This window comes from Phymastichus coffea, unplaced genomic scaffold (assembly GCF_024137745.1).
Source record: "Phymastichus coffea isolate CEN01 unplaced genomic scaffold, Cenicafe_Pcof_1.1 PCOF00050, whole genome shotgun sequence".
Lineage (NCBI taxonomy): Eukaryota > Metazoa > Arthropoda > Insecta > Hymenoptera > Eulophidae > Phymastichus > Phymastichus coffea.
Window position 1 is genome coordinate 680,651 of NW_026706861.1, and position 15,238 is coordinate 695,888.

At 37.5% G+C, this 15,238-nt stretch overlaps 1 protein-coding gene across 3 annotated transcripts in view; it reads left to right on the forward strand.

Moving 5' to 3' along the window:
• Window positions 1-15,238, forward strand: part of LOC131665433 (uncharacterized) — a 33,104-nt gene that overhangs the window by 3,129 nt on the left and 14,737 nt on the right. The window lies entirely within an intron of this gene.

Here is a 15,238-nt window from a genome sequence, read left to right on the forward strand (position 1 = left end):
AGTTTGCTGACAGATCAAATTAATCCTCATCATACATGTCGTTACATAAATTTGAGAAATTAGCATATACATATTCAAAAGAGAAAAAAAGCCCGACGTCAACAGCACATTGAAGCATTGAAAAGCCAGTGGTGCATAGAGCCCGAACGCATTACTTACACTTTTCTCTCTTGTTCGTCATGACACAAACAACGAAGCAACATACGAACACTGTTTGAACAAGGATAGCATGTAAATAACAAAAGTGAATATCAATCCTTGTAATAATACTTTCATCAGTGAAAACCGATTTAGATATCGAAGATGAAGTGTTTTTAAAGGCTTCGCACACAGGTGTATCACGCGCATGGCACACCTACGTACCTTTGTATTAAAACTTCAAGGCGCACAGTGCGCTGATTACACGGTTGTTAAGAGTTCATTCGCCACGCGGCCAGTCCTTGAGAAAATCGTTGCCTTAGACACAGTGGGAGTCGCGTGGTTTTGATGAGATAGAGAACTTTTAACAATCTCTTTTTCCTGACTAAGACGACGCATTCGATGTGAATAGCCGGCTCTGGCTCATTGTGCGCGGGAAAGTGAAAGAGGCTAGTCCTTCATATGACTCATTGCTCGGTAAAGAACGTTGTGTTACACTCGTCAGTCAGGTAGATATGTAAAAAGCTTCATGGCAGTCGGCTGTGTATTTTTCATAATAAGCTAGGAAATACGGCGCATTCTCAAAACAATAGCCGAAGCTCTTGTCCGATCAATTGTATGGCGCTCGAATTTCATGCTCCAGTAAGCGCTGAAGGTGTTATTAATAAATTTTAACGTTGCATAACGAATTTGGCCTAGAACATAGAAAGAGCCGGATTTTATTTTTCGCTAATGAAGGTATTGTGAGAGGGACTTTTCTATAGCTTACGTGGGAGGATGCAGCTAATGATGATGATGTGTGTTGCTAATTGCGAATATCCTTTCTGATGCGAATATTGAATTTGGTTAATGGGGTCACATGTAAATGTTTGCCTCTGCTGCGTCTTAGGCGCTATGAAATTTATGGCAAATCGATGAAAACTTATACACGCGGGCTTTCACGGTACACAGACGCGCGAGTTGGTTCTTTGAAAACTAGTTTTCGAATAAAACCTTTACGACTGTCCTCAGTCAGCATTCAAGTTTCAAGAAATTTAATTGGATATCTAATATGCGCGTTCGATCTTTGTTGAAGCAACTTTGAAATACTTTTGATAAAGCGAGCCAATGCCGGGAGTTGGTTAAAAACAATCTTGAAAACTAATCTATCGGCAAATTACTGCCGTCCGAAACTCTTAAAAAAGTCATTATAAAGAAAGTTTAATTTCAGCGTAGAGAGAATCTATAGGTAAGCACAGAGAGAAGAAATCGAAAATGCGAGCTTTCAATGAAGGGGGTCGAATTGATAAAAGATGCATGAGAGACACTCCCGGTTTAATTTGCAGAGAAAGTATTTCGATATACACATTGGCAACCGAAACTACTGCAATCGAACTTTTCTAAAATTCAACGTACGTCGCTTGTGTTATTTGGCCGCGGCGTTCCAAAGTGAAAACTGTTGGAATTATTGCAAGTCAAAAGACTTGAATATTTCGAATGCAAATATACTCGAAAGTTGGTTTCCGAACACCTTCATTTCATCCCTGGTGTACATTGATCTTTCCTCTTCAGTTTTAGAGAGCGCACCTCTTGTCGTTCGTATACCTCAAAGAGATTTCTAGTCACGAGTGCTTGGCGTTTAAAAATATGCCTCTGTTTAGTTTTCGCCGAACCAAAACATTGCATGTATACAGCGATCGATCAAACGGGCAATAAAAAAAAAGACCATGTCCTTTTCAACGATCTATCAAATATATCACGCGAGCAAAAAAAGGAAGAAGTCACATGCAAATAAATCAATCGTCCACATTATCCTCGTCATCTGGTCTCGTTCATTCCTAGAATAGACGCACCATAGTGCGTGCGTTGATGATTAATCATGCGGTTGGCGACTTCGCGTCTACAAAACCGGGTCGTAGACTCTCTCATTCGCGAGTATCGGTGGCAAGGCCGTTGGCTCGCCGCATATATGTATAGCTACTGCTGGTGCTGCTGCTGGAGAAGACACAGAGAAAAAAAATGGAGACGTTTGAGATTCTACTCGTGAGTCGCCTGGTTTCACGAGAAATTGGATTTGACGGGTTAGAGATTTTCTAGAGAGATAGATGATTTTCACGAAATTATATTTCGTCTGCGCGTGACTTGGCATTTGCCCCTGGATGGCTATGCGTTAACTAAATAAGAACTTTCGATACAAATCATTATTTGTACGCATATTCTTTGCATACATGAATCGATATATTTCTGATCTTAGAATGTTATTCTAAGAATTTCGCATCATCCAATATCTTTTGATTAATCAGTTTGATTATACGTATTCTGTCAAGAACAGCAATCTATCCATTATAATTCTTATTATTAACTGATTAGATAACATTCAAACGAAATTTTGTAGAACTCCTCAATACGTGCAAACATATTATCAACAACTCTCGCAGAATTTTGCTAACAATACGTGAAATCCTGCAGCGCACACGCGAAAAGCCTTCGAAGTCTTCTTATCTTATCAAATAATAAAGAGGCAGCGACCGACTCTTAATATAATCTTGCAAGACTTTGAAGAAAAAAAAAAGTGGTATACGAAGCCGTATATCAGATCGTATGTTGTGCACCGGCCGGCGCAACTTTCTTGCACGTGCGGAGAATTTTTTTTCCATTGAACCTGATTAATTTCGCGAGCACGGATCGTATTCATTCTGTATTAATATATCGACACGTTTTAGCCGCGGGTTTTGCGTGATTGTTTTTTCGCGTTTGTTGAGGAGGAATTTGACTGGTTAATTGCGCGTTATTATCTCGTGTGTATATTCAAGTGGGTCTATCGCGTTGCGGTTTTGATAAGAGTTTGCCGCAGGTTTTATTTATAAATGAGGTAATACTTAGAAAATATTTCCTTGCATGATGAATTGTCAACGAGTCTGTATTACACGTATTTTTTTAATTTAAATTGGTGTCATGAGGCGTAGTTTTGTCGTGGAACACGTGTTTTTACAAAGATTTTTTATTTTCATTACAGCTCACGTCGACAGTAACATTAATTCGAACAACTATTTCACAAACTAATCAAAGTATCACTAAACAAAATCGAAAAATCCAACCATCATTTATCATCATTTATATGTACCCATAAGCATTCTTCCAATACGCAAATATTCATTTATAAAAACATAAAACGATAGCCAGAAATACCAATCTCATCACTTCTCGTTTCTCTTCCATTTATATATATCTTGCAAGCGTTGTGCATTACGATAAACACAATGGGTGCCTTTCATCCGCGAAAACTCGCGCGCGAACGTTGGTTCAATTTCTCTTTAGGTGGGTTCGATGGCCGTTGACCCCGAACGAGATCTCTTACAACAGCAACAGCAGCCTCGCGCATATTATAACTGTGAGCGTGCGAATTTAAAACGCAACCGAGAAAGTTGTACACCGGAGGATTGGATTTAATTGAATTATAATGCCGCGCGGTGACGCACAGTTTTATCTTATCTTATCACAGCACTCTATAAAATGTTTTTTCTTCTTTTTTGGCAGCAGTATTAAAGTGTATTTATCGCTAAGTAAAAGATCTTGCGATATTTAAACGTCGAAATTGCCACGATCGTAAGGTATACCGAAAAATATTGCACAACAAAGCATCGCTTAAATCAGCTTCACGTGTCCGACCAAGTTTATTGCCAAGCCTACAGCATTACAAAGTTGATAAACGTCAGTGGATGCTGGATTTTCACTCTCGCACACCCGTCAATCCATCGAGAGAGAAAGAAGGATTAACGCAACAACGAAGCGTGTTTTTAAGAAACCGAAAAATAGGAAATACGTTATTTCCCGCGCGTTGTAACTAGGTCATGGCGTTTAGCATGCTAATGCTTCTCTCTCGCCGGTCTCTTGAACAGAAAGACTATCAATCCTCGCGAATGATATTTACGAGGCTGCGCGTACGCAGTCAAGACTTTCGAATCTTCGTATTGCATTGCCCCGGAAAAGCGCTGATGTAATTCTCAATGATATCTTTCGTTCGTTATTGATGATGAGAATGAGAGGTGATCATTTAGAAGCTTCAACTTATAGTCTTGCAGTTTTCAGACGAGCAGATGAGAAACTTTTGTCGACAGAGATTTTCAGATTACGTGGTCAATTGATAAATATTTTTTTATTGAATTTTGTATAAATGAAAACTATAACGTACTTTTCTGCATTATTTTGCGCGCCCTGTACATCGAATCTTGAAAGTAGCCCGTTTTACACAAAATAATTTTTCTAATGTGATAGAGATAATTTAAATTTAATTTAGGTAAACAACTATCTGAATTACATTTTCTCATAATTAGTGTAGAGCTGGTTATGAGTGGGCATCATTAAATAGATTATATAGATTTTCTTCAAAGAGCCGCAGTAACTCAATTAATAGAACACAGCACATTATGGTGGTGAGATAGGTAACCTAAAAGCCCGAGAAGGAAAAAAAGAGTCCAGAAAAATAAAACAACAAATAGAATATAACATGAAATGTAAATTTTCTTCACTAAACTTATAATATATATCACAAAATTGACAATATTATCGAAATCAAAACATTATATCAAACATCACTTAAGGAATAATGAAAATCTGAAAAATAAGAAGCTGCATAACATCATGAACTGCTTAAACTTAATTTTCATAGAGCAACCAGTTGCAAGCAAGAAATCCGTAATCGCGTGACTCGTGGTAGCTGCGATGACTTTCGAAGTTACGTGTTTATATATATATACACACACACACACACACACATATACACATATATGCATAGAGGTGAGCAGAAGGAGGCGTCAGGTAATTGCAGCAACATTCTCAGTTATATGCAGACGTGGAAGAGAGCACATTTTAATATTTTTTGCGAAAAGAAAGGGAGAGGCAACAGACCAGACAGAAGCTGCAACAGCTGTTAAATGGAGACGCGCTTCTCTGCTGTGTCGTTGGTTTTTTTTACATTTTCTAGGCAACTCTGGGCGAATGTTTTATGTGTCATTGCGAACATTATTGTGAATTTAGCATCGTAGCTTTAATCCATTCGTATACATGCTTAATTTTCGTTTGACGTTTATGACTTTATTAAATCTATAAATTTTTCGTTTTTATTAACGGACACAAGTCACGCCACGCAGTCATATCATTCTTTCGACTTCTCCATATTAAAAGTTTTCTTACAAATCAATAGGCTTAATAGGCTATAGCTTTTAAAGTCAAAACATTCAGTACGTCTTATGCAGAAATTGATCGATTAATCACATGCCGTTGAAAAAATGCATCCACCGAAGAAAAGGAGGTCGCGATCGTCATCGCAACTGAGCGAATTTTCAATGCGCTGAGGTGTAGTCACGAAGGAACGGCATTAAAATTGCCCTATAAATTCACGAGGTCGCTTTATCGTAATTATAAGCTTTAGTGTTCGAATGTTTACACGCGAATTGATCGATTAAAAGAAGAAGCTCAGAGTTTAGTTTTTCCCTCCTTCATCCTCGATAAGTTTCGGGGCTCAATTTCTAGAATTGTAGATAAGAAAAAATGAATGATCAAATGTATTTTTTTTTAAATCCATTTATATTTTTAGCGGTCTGTAGTATATGGAATCGATCTTTATGTATACCCCACCAGATTGAATGACACAATAAAAAATTATAAACGGAAGTTAAAAAAACTTGTAATTAGCCTAGCTATTGTAGAGAAAAGAGCTTGTAGTTTTGTCCTCATTGCTAGCCTCACAATGAAGCAGCCAGTCGGGCGGAATATTTATCGCCAATCAAAAAAAAAGAAAAAAAGAAGATTTTGTTTCAATTTTTCACAGCTTGTATATAATAGCCACACAAGACGCAAAAGTATCACATGTAGCACGAAGCATTGAATAAAACGTTCGGCGCTCGTATGCATATATAATTTGCGCAACTCGCGATTAACCTGCACGCCTGCAGGTTATAAATTCTCGTGTATACCTCTTCAATCAGACAATTTCATGCTCCATTCAATTTTTCATGATTTTTCTTTTTGAGAAGTACAGCCCACGCATTAATCGATAATCAATGGCGAAAGGAAGGGAAAAGAAAAGAAAAAATCGATCGTGCTCGTTCCATTTTCTCGTGAAAAACACGAAGTTCGAGCCAAGTGCAATCTTTATAATCGGTTCTCGCACGCACGCGTCAAAGAGGCCTTTTTCTACGAAGTTTTGTAAGCTTATTTCTTCATTTCTCACGATTGTATGTCGATGATTTAAAGATTCTATGTACTGTGAGAGGAAGTACTTGATGGTTAATTGTTTATAAAGTTTTCCGATTACGACAGCGAATGGAAAACGCTTGATGCCGTGCATGTCTAAAATGCGATTAGAAGTTCGCTGTATCGACTAGGATTTTTGTTGGTAGAGTTTTTTTTCTGTATTGCTTATGCAGAATAATAATCATTCACAGATAATTTGAACAAGTGTAATGAATTTCACGAGGTTTCGACATCGACTAACAGATGGACGCTGTTACAGTAATATCCGTGCAACAGTGTGTCTGTTTTCAAAGCATATATTTCAGTACAACTAAAGATTGTTGAAAATTAGTATTTTGCAAACTATTCAATTCTAAAAGTAAAGCTTTGTGAAATGCAGTAGAAGTACTAAACATCTTTATAATAATAATTCGTTAGAATTTATTTATAGACACTAAATATATTATATATGCTCTTTAAATCATTCCATACAGGAAGGAAAGACTTGTCAAACATGTAACGAAAAGAAAATTTTATATAAAATATGTCCTGATGTCATATCTCAAAAATGAGAAAAAATGAAATCCAGGTTGCTAATTTCTCTACTTCTCAATTGCGGCACTGAACGACGTACAACATTGTACATCTCCACGGATCGCGCAACTATTGGACGACGAACGAAATAATTAGCAGAGAGCAGTTTGCGCGTCTAACGGAATCACGTGAAATTATCACTGCACCAATTGCCTGCCGTCATCCACGAATCGTCATAAACACAAAACCTCTTGCCCTGCAATCGGAAAAAACAAGGTGTAGGAATTTGCGAGATCAATTTTCCCGGGAGCATTTTTCCCTCGTCGTTAAAGTCTTCGATCGATCGTACCCTCTGCTTCTTTTCTTCTTTGATACGAAGAATCGACGATATAGTTTTTGCGCGCTTTTACGATCGAAGAGAGGTTCCGCCTTCGTACGTGATCTTATGCTCGACATCCGCAAGACTTGAGTTGCGTTCTTGAAGGCCAATGCCGTGGGATAAGCGTAATTTATGAGCATTTTTCTCTACGTGGGTGATTTATCCTCGTTCATGTTGTCGGAAATTGTGTTTTTTATAAAATATATACAGTTTTATCTTTCCTTGAATTTGCTCAACAATCAATCCAAATAACAATAAAAAACACTTCCATGCCTAATTCAGACGCGCTCAGGTAGCCGTATATTTTTTCACTCGTTCCACGTCTAATTCGAAATCGAATCGTAAGTTGCTTTGCCAATTACACGAAAAGAAAGAGCAACGAATCAAAGCCTTGAGTGTTCATATAATAACCTCGGAAACGCCTGGCATCTCCGCATCGTGAATTTTTACGCTTAAAAGGGTTCGACGTGAACTTTCTAAACTGATGTTTGATGAAATTTCACTCGCAGACTTTCGATGCATCGATGATTAGTCGATTTAATATCGCGAGTGACCATCCGCATGTTTACGTATAGCACGCTTAATACCGTTATATCTAGAGAAGGATTTCAAACGTAACACCAGGCTAAAATATCGTCGTAACAGCTTACACGATCGAAATCAATTCAATGCAAAATTACACGTTGAAAAGCAAGGTCGGTACACAATATAAGAGATGTACTTTACTGAATTACGATGAGTGGATGAAAACGATAAACGTCGATATCAGAGAATACGTTAGTCGTGCTTCCAGTAATGCTGACATCGATTTTCGAAACATAAACGCCAGCCATAGTATTCAATTAACATTTTATTGTGAAATGGATTATATTTCAAAAATAAAAGTAATCTAATCTCGAGTAAAGGGATTACTCGCGTGCAATCACGTCTAACGGCTACACCAAGTGTTGGAAGAAGGTTTCCGAGGGATTAGATAAGACACTAACTTTTGTGAAGTAATTGATCTTTTTCTAATGTTTGCACCTACGATGATGAACTGCTTTTGATGCAATATAATAATTACATTTTTTCGATCTCGCAGTGTATTTCGCTTTTTCTTTTTTTTAATAGAGATAGAAAGTGTTTGTAGAGTTTTATTAGGTCGTTTGCTGAAAGAGAAATTCGATGGTTCTTGTTTTCTCTCGTATGTTGTACGAAACATGACTACAGCACGTTGTTCCTAAATGCAAAAACAAATTTTTTTAATTAAAGCGTTTAGTTTTACAAGGTGTACTGTAACTGCATGAATCGTAACTTGTTTTCCTTCAGAATGATCCGAGTATTTTTAATTTTTTCCTTCGCCTAACAGCACTCTCTAACGCACTTTTTTCACGGTTCAACCTAGAATTAAATCCACACGTCAAATAACAAGAGGATTATTCCAAAAAACGACTGTAATATCTAAGCATTGTGTCCGACTTCGGAAAAACTCGCTTGTAGCCTTGTCATAGACGGGTTTGAAAAAAAGTTACATACGTGCGGTAGTCTCGAGAGCGTTAATTACTCACTTCTTTTGTGAAGCGAGGAATGTAAAAAAGAAAAAAAGAAACGTAGAAATTAAAACGGATAACACGAATTAAGTTCTGATAACGTGAGATTTTCCAGGAAATTGGACTTGAAATTCAACCGTAGGTATGTGACAAGAACAAGAGGGCCAAAGTTATAAGTAAAGTAATCTCCAGAAAACTAATTTACGTAACTAAATGGAAGCAAGCGCTCGTATCTTCAAACATAAACGGTTATGAGTCAAGATACTAAACTTCATAAAACGTGTGGAAAATGCAACGAAAAAATGTGTAACGCTAGACCTTTTTCTCACGACTCGTTGTATAGCATCCGTTTAATTAAAATGCAACGAAAGAAACAGCAGAGAGCACACGTTCGTTTGCGTGTCCATTATGTACCAGCGGACATGTAATTTTTTTACGCATGCGCTTGTTAACATACTTGGATATGACGAGAGAGTCAAGTGCGTTAATTTACGGACTTTGTTTTTGATGATCCGATGAGAGAACACATATTCCTAATTATTCAGGATAATTTGTAGGAAAAACCTCGTGATATCGTAAAATGACATAGATAATTCATGAAAAAAAGAAACCCACGAGCAAAACCATTTGATGCCAACCGCAGTAACGTGCACACAAAAAAGAACTTCGAATCACGTTGTTCGCGGCTCGTTCCATGTAAGTCACTGAGCTACTTCTCTCTGGACAACTTCTCGCGCATCAAACAAAAAAGAAGAGTCAACGTCGCCCTCGCCACCTACATATGTACCGCAAGAGAGATATCCTAGTAGACGATCTTATGCACCTTGCCTCGCGAGCCTCCTCTCGTCAAGAGCGAAAGAGAGAGAGAGAGAGAGAGAGAGAGAGAGAGACCGCGATTGCGCTCTCCTTTTTTCTTTTCGCACAATATAGTAACCGTGGGACGCACCACTGCTACGTTTCGAGGTCGTTGCTACAGTTAGTGTATATATGAGTCATTTCCTATAAGAAACGCAGCCAATGTTTTTTTCAACTAACGAATATTTTAGAAAAAAATGAATAAGGAAAACGAGCTCGCAGCGAATGTAGATCAGAAAACTGTACATATATATATTCATTTATCAAATTTACCTTTATGAGCGATTATTGATTTTTAATTGCTCGCGCAAACTTTCTCGCCTTGAGTTTAAAGTTTTTAAGGTTAACTGCATTTCTTTGATTCCGTTAATAATGCACATCGCTCATTAGGACCAAAAAACGGTTCGAACATCATAAAAATTGAAAAAAGAGCGAAGTTTTCAGCAAAATGCTAATTGAGCTCGAATTGCGGACCCTGTAATTTCAGTTGCGGTACATACGTCTGAAAAGAATGCTTCTTTAAATTCAGAGTGAACGAGAGTACAAAATGTTTAACGGAATACTTCGAAAGCGTCTGGTTTTTTTTTTGTTTTCCTCAGAAGGTAATCGTGATTGTGAAACTTATGGTGAGAAAAAAAAAATCAAGCGAATGTCTCAATAGACAAGAACCAGTTTTGCCCAACTTCCTCGATGTATGTTCCAGAGTCCAGAAACAATGCAATCTGTGCGTGTATAAAAAGCGCGAAATAGTAGAACGTGCGAGAGACGCATAAATCTACGGGAGCAGCGTATATCAAACGGGACAAGTCAGGAGAGTATCGAGAGCATTCTGCGAACCGGTTCTCTTTCGAGGCGTCGCGAATTTCAATATCCCCGTATCTTCCGAAGTTTTAGGGGCACAAACGCGCGCGTGGGAGTTGATTGATCAAACAAGTCGCTCGCCATTGATTTTAAGCTAACTGTGCTGTGTCGACGTGACTGGCTTTTTTCTTATTTCTTTTGAAAACAAATTGCGGCATATTGTATTGATCTTCAAATGATACGAATTTAGAGAAATGTGTCACTAATGTTTATTTCTAACAATAACTTGTTGATGCAATCGTTGGCGCGCGCGGACACACACAGATGTCTGTTTAAATTACATCCTGCGATTTAACTTTTAGACGTTTTATTCTACTCTACAATAAAACCCACGGCGTTAATGACGTTCTAAGGATTTCAAAATAAAGATCATTCATTAATTTCGACTTTGCGAAAAGAAGTAGTAACATGTTTCTCAGACGTTTCGAATACACAATAGCTTTTTTTATAAAAATATCAATTCTTTGGTCGATCTTCGGCAAAGGAAACTTTGTTCTTCATGAACATTTTCGCACAACCAAGAACGCAATCCTGTTATTTTTGCAAAAACAAAAGCCAGCTTCGTACTAAGCGTTTGTACTTATGCATCACTCGAGCTAAACGATATTTCTAACAATATTGGCATTTCCGCTTGCTGAATTTTTTACGATCTACTATGACGTCAACTTGCGACGCTGAAGGAATCCAAAGATACTTGACGAAGATCGATCAGCTCTGGACTGCACAATTGTCGCATTGCGCTGACCGTGATAGGAATAAAAAAATAAAGAAAATCACTGCGTAATTGTAAGCGATACACGTGCGCTTGAAACGTTTTCCGTTTCGAAAGTAATAAGCCGCGACCTAGACAAGATCGCACGTATGAATATAAAGTGCTAACGTAATTGCAATCGGTTCCGTTGGAGATAAGACATTGACATTGCGAATATATTTGAAGCTGAAAATAATTTAAACGTCATTTTATTCAGCTATGAATTTTCTGCACGCAAACGCGATAAAAAAATGCGAGGCGCGACAGAGAACGTTCAATGCAATCGCAGCGCCAAGTTTCTCCTCTCTAACGAGCTCATCATCGTCTTGCGATTAAATAATAAAGACAAGTGGCTCGTTATCGGTGAAAACAGAAGAAGCCAGATGTATGAAGACAAAGGAAAAATCAACACACATACGCAAAGAGGCTCTATCTTCCGTCACGCGAATTCCCCCATTGAGAGCTTTACTTCAATTAAGGTCGATCCGCGCGCCTGCGTTCAATTCTTTTTCTACGCGCGCTCGCAAATTGACCGTACAGCGCGCGTCTGGTTCTTTCTGCTTTGACGGTATTGTTGTCGTGATTATATATACAATTGGATTAAATCGCGGAATATCCTAATATCGTTGACAATTCACATCATTTGTTGTTTCGAGTGTGCTTTTAAAAATCTGACCGTCGTAACTCAAGACTTTAACATTCAGCTTCAAAGCCCAACAAGCAAATTTAACATGTAAATATAAGTCAGAACTTGCATCATCTCATTGTGCATTCCCTAGATTTATTACACATCGATGGCGAATGAGTCATCCGTACATCCACAGGTAGCCGACGCATAATTGATGAATCATCGAAAACTCACACAATAACGAGTTAAACAAACCATCGAAAAAAGGCCTCGCGCGGAAACGAACCAGCAGTCAATATATAAGAAATCGATACCCAACATATCGTAACTCGATTCCCTGCGAGAACGATATTGTAAGACGAGTAATTCAGTTGTCTTGTTTAATACTTCTTTTTGCATGCACGCGTGAGAATCGCTTGGGAACGTATCGATGTATCCGAGTGCAGTCTGACTGTGAACTTCACCTTAAGAACGTCTTTTGTAGATAGATCTCAACCGCAGCTGTAATAATGGTTCGATGTAACATCAATCAAACAAATAAAAAGTTGTACCGATTTTCATTTCGGCATTTTTCATTCGTTTCAGTGAAAGTGCAGTGTAAATTTTTTATCCATAAATCACACGTCTTGCATCGAAACTCTCAATCAAAAATGAAAGGCTTTCACATTCCTTTGATACTGAAAAAAATTTGAATACTCGTGCATTATACACAAAGTTGCTATACCGGCGATTCTTGGATGACACTGATTAATTTTTCTCTTTTGACAGAGTGTTACTTTTGAAAGTAACACTCTTTGAATATGAATTATACGTTGTCAGATAGATCGTGTATAGCTGTCTTTTCAACATTTACATATAATTAACACCTACGTTTAATCTGTCAATATTTTACGCGACTCATAAAAGTTTTCGACTTCCAATGCAAATGAGTAATTAGTGGTTAGTCCCAATGAGCCACCAGAAGACATACTGTCAGTTTTACAACCTCAATTGAAATTCAACACTCGATTCACTCTTCATCTCCTTTTGTCGATACAAGTATATATTAGAAACTCAATAGTACACACACCTGCTATACACCTGGTGATATACGATCTATGAATTTCGCAAATAGCTCATTGCGAAACTTACTCAATCACTCGTGAAAATTTGCACAGCTTACAAAATTAGCAGCAGCTTGCCTCCCCCATACACATTACGAAACGCGTAGTCTCATAACAAAAGACCTCGTTCGCAAACCTAATGAATTTTCAATATGTAAGACGACACTCGGCGCAAGAATGACTCGTAAGCTTTCTTTTATTTATATACGTCGAAGAATTGAATAATAGAGTTCTCTGCTTGTTACTTTTTCTTTCTTGTTTTAAATAAAGCACAGCTGCAATCTGTGACCTTGATCTGTTGTATTTGCGAGAACCTATAACGAAGTGATCTTGCGTATGAAAAACTTTCTTCTAAATACCTATATACAATCTGAATCATATTCTAAGGTTGCCTATGTCGGGAAAATCTCATTAACGTGGACTACTTCTACTCTCATTTTTCACTTTTTTATGCTGTTCTTCCCCATGGGAAAAAGAAAAATACAGCATCAGCGTGTGCTTTTGGAGATAAATTAATTTAATAACATTCGCATACCAAATGTATATCAAAATTCCAAGTTAACGTTTACAAATCTAATAGTTATTGTTTTTAATTTCTGTTCGCAGGTGAGTGTTACTAAGTAAAAGTCGGCTAAAATTGGCATATCCAAATCTAGCGCACGGGGGAAACTTTTCGCAAGTATATACCGTATGATAACAAGCAATTAAAATATTCAGCAACCGTTCGCCTCGTAAAAAAGGTAAATCGTAAAATTGGATAAGCTCGTTAAAGCTATTGATTTACGACGACACTAAGGGCTTTATTGGCACACATGATAATCCAGTTCCTGTCTTTTAGCAAAGCCAAATGAAAACCACGCTGCTGCTCGTAATTAGAACGCAAAGTGATTCCCGTCAATACGAGTAGGGGATCGTTATCATCTTATCGCACAAACTGACCGCTAATAACCTTTTGCCAACGGAATGCCCATCCTCTACTCGAGCAATTATATTCGCAAAGGATTATCATTTACTCTTCTCTCTCGCACGCGTGGCAATCACATGTTTTCTTTTTTAAATTATTGATTCTATTGGGAAAAAGTTTTAATTGAAGAAGCTATATCGTCGCTTTTGATTAAACGTTTTATACGGTTCGTTAACGTTGAACCGCGGTACAATCGTTCATTTGCCGTTCGTTCAATTTTACCACTTGAATTCAAGGAGCGATGTTTAATTTCGAATATTTCAAAATAACCCATGCATAAACGACCTATAAATAATTTCAGTTTTCCCATAATGAGTTAGGGATATTAATTTTCGGAAATGAACTGCAAATTATCATATACGGCAAAATAATGATACGCGAATCAATATTCCTGCATTTAATACGATACACAGGAGTCGGATTTACACAAGCCGTTTGGAATTCGAACCATAAAAAGTTGAGTGATGAACGTTCAAAGATTTTCTTTAAAATTTACGTACATAGTTTGCTTTTTCGCCAAACTCTTACATAAAACACTGTCGAGTCATCTAACAACAACATCCATCTTCTTTCTCGTCTCTTCTAATTCGATTTCACTCGGACTTACGCAATTACAGTCAACTTGCACTTCTTTCATTCCATTGCAGTGGTGATTTTCAAACAACGACCTTTCACTTGGATTAATTACGGGAGAGAAAAAAATCTTATTCATTTGTCAGAGACACGCGCAGAAAAAGCTACGGTACGCGGGACGCATTGATTTTTCCAATAGGCGATTATGTGTAACGGCGCCGCGACATGTTATTACAGAACGCTAATTTTCGTCGATCTCCCATGGCACGAGTGCACTTTCTGCTGATTTTACTCTGGATGAGTAGCTATGTTTGATAGTTATACGTTAGAGCTACTTTATACAGACTTTTTCTGTTATACGTAAGGACAATTATACGATATTCGTAAGTAAAAAACATAAAAAAGGGACACGCACGTAGGTTATTACCATATAAATATAATCGCGAGTTGTTTAATCAAATAATTTATCATTGTGCGACATTTATAGATTAGCATAAATAATTATTCCATGTGTAAGCTTGAATATTACTTGAATATTTTCACCTTTCATAATTAATACTTATTTAATTTAAATCAATACGATATTGTACAAATATCGATTCGATGAGAAATAACACAATAAGCAAAAGTTGGCGCAAAAAATGATGAGAAAGAAAAGCACTGATTTCAGCGTAGATGTTAGTTTTCTTTGTCGAGACAGAGCTAATTGC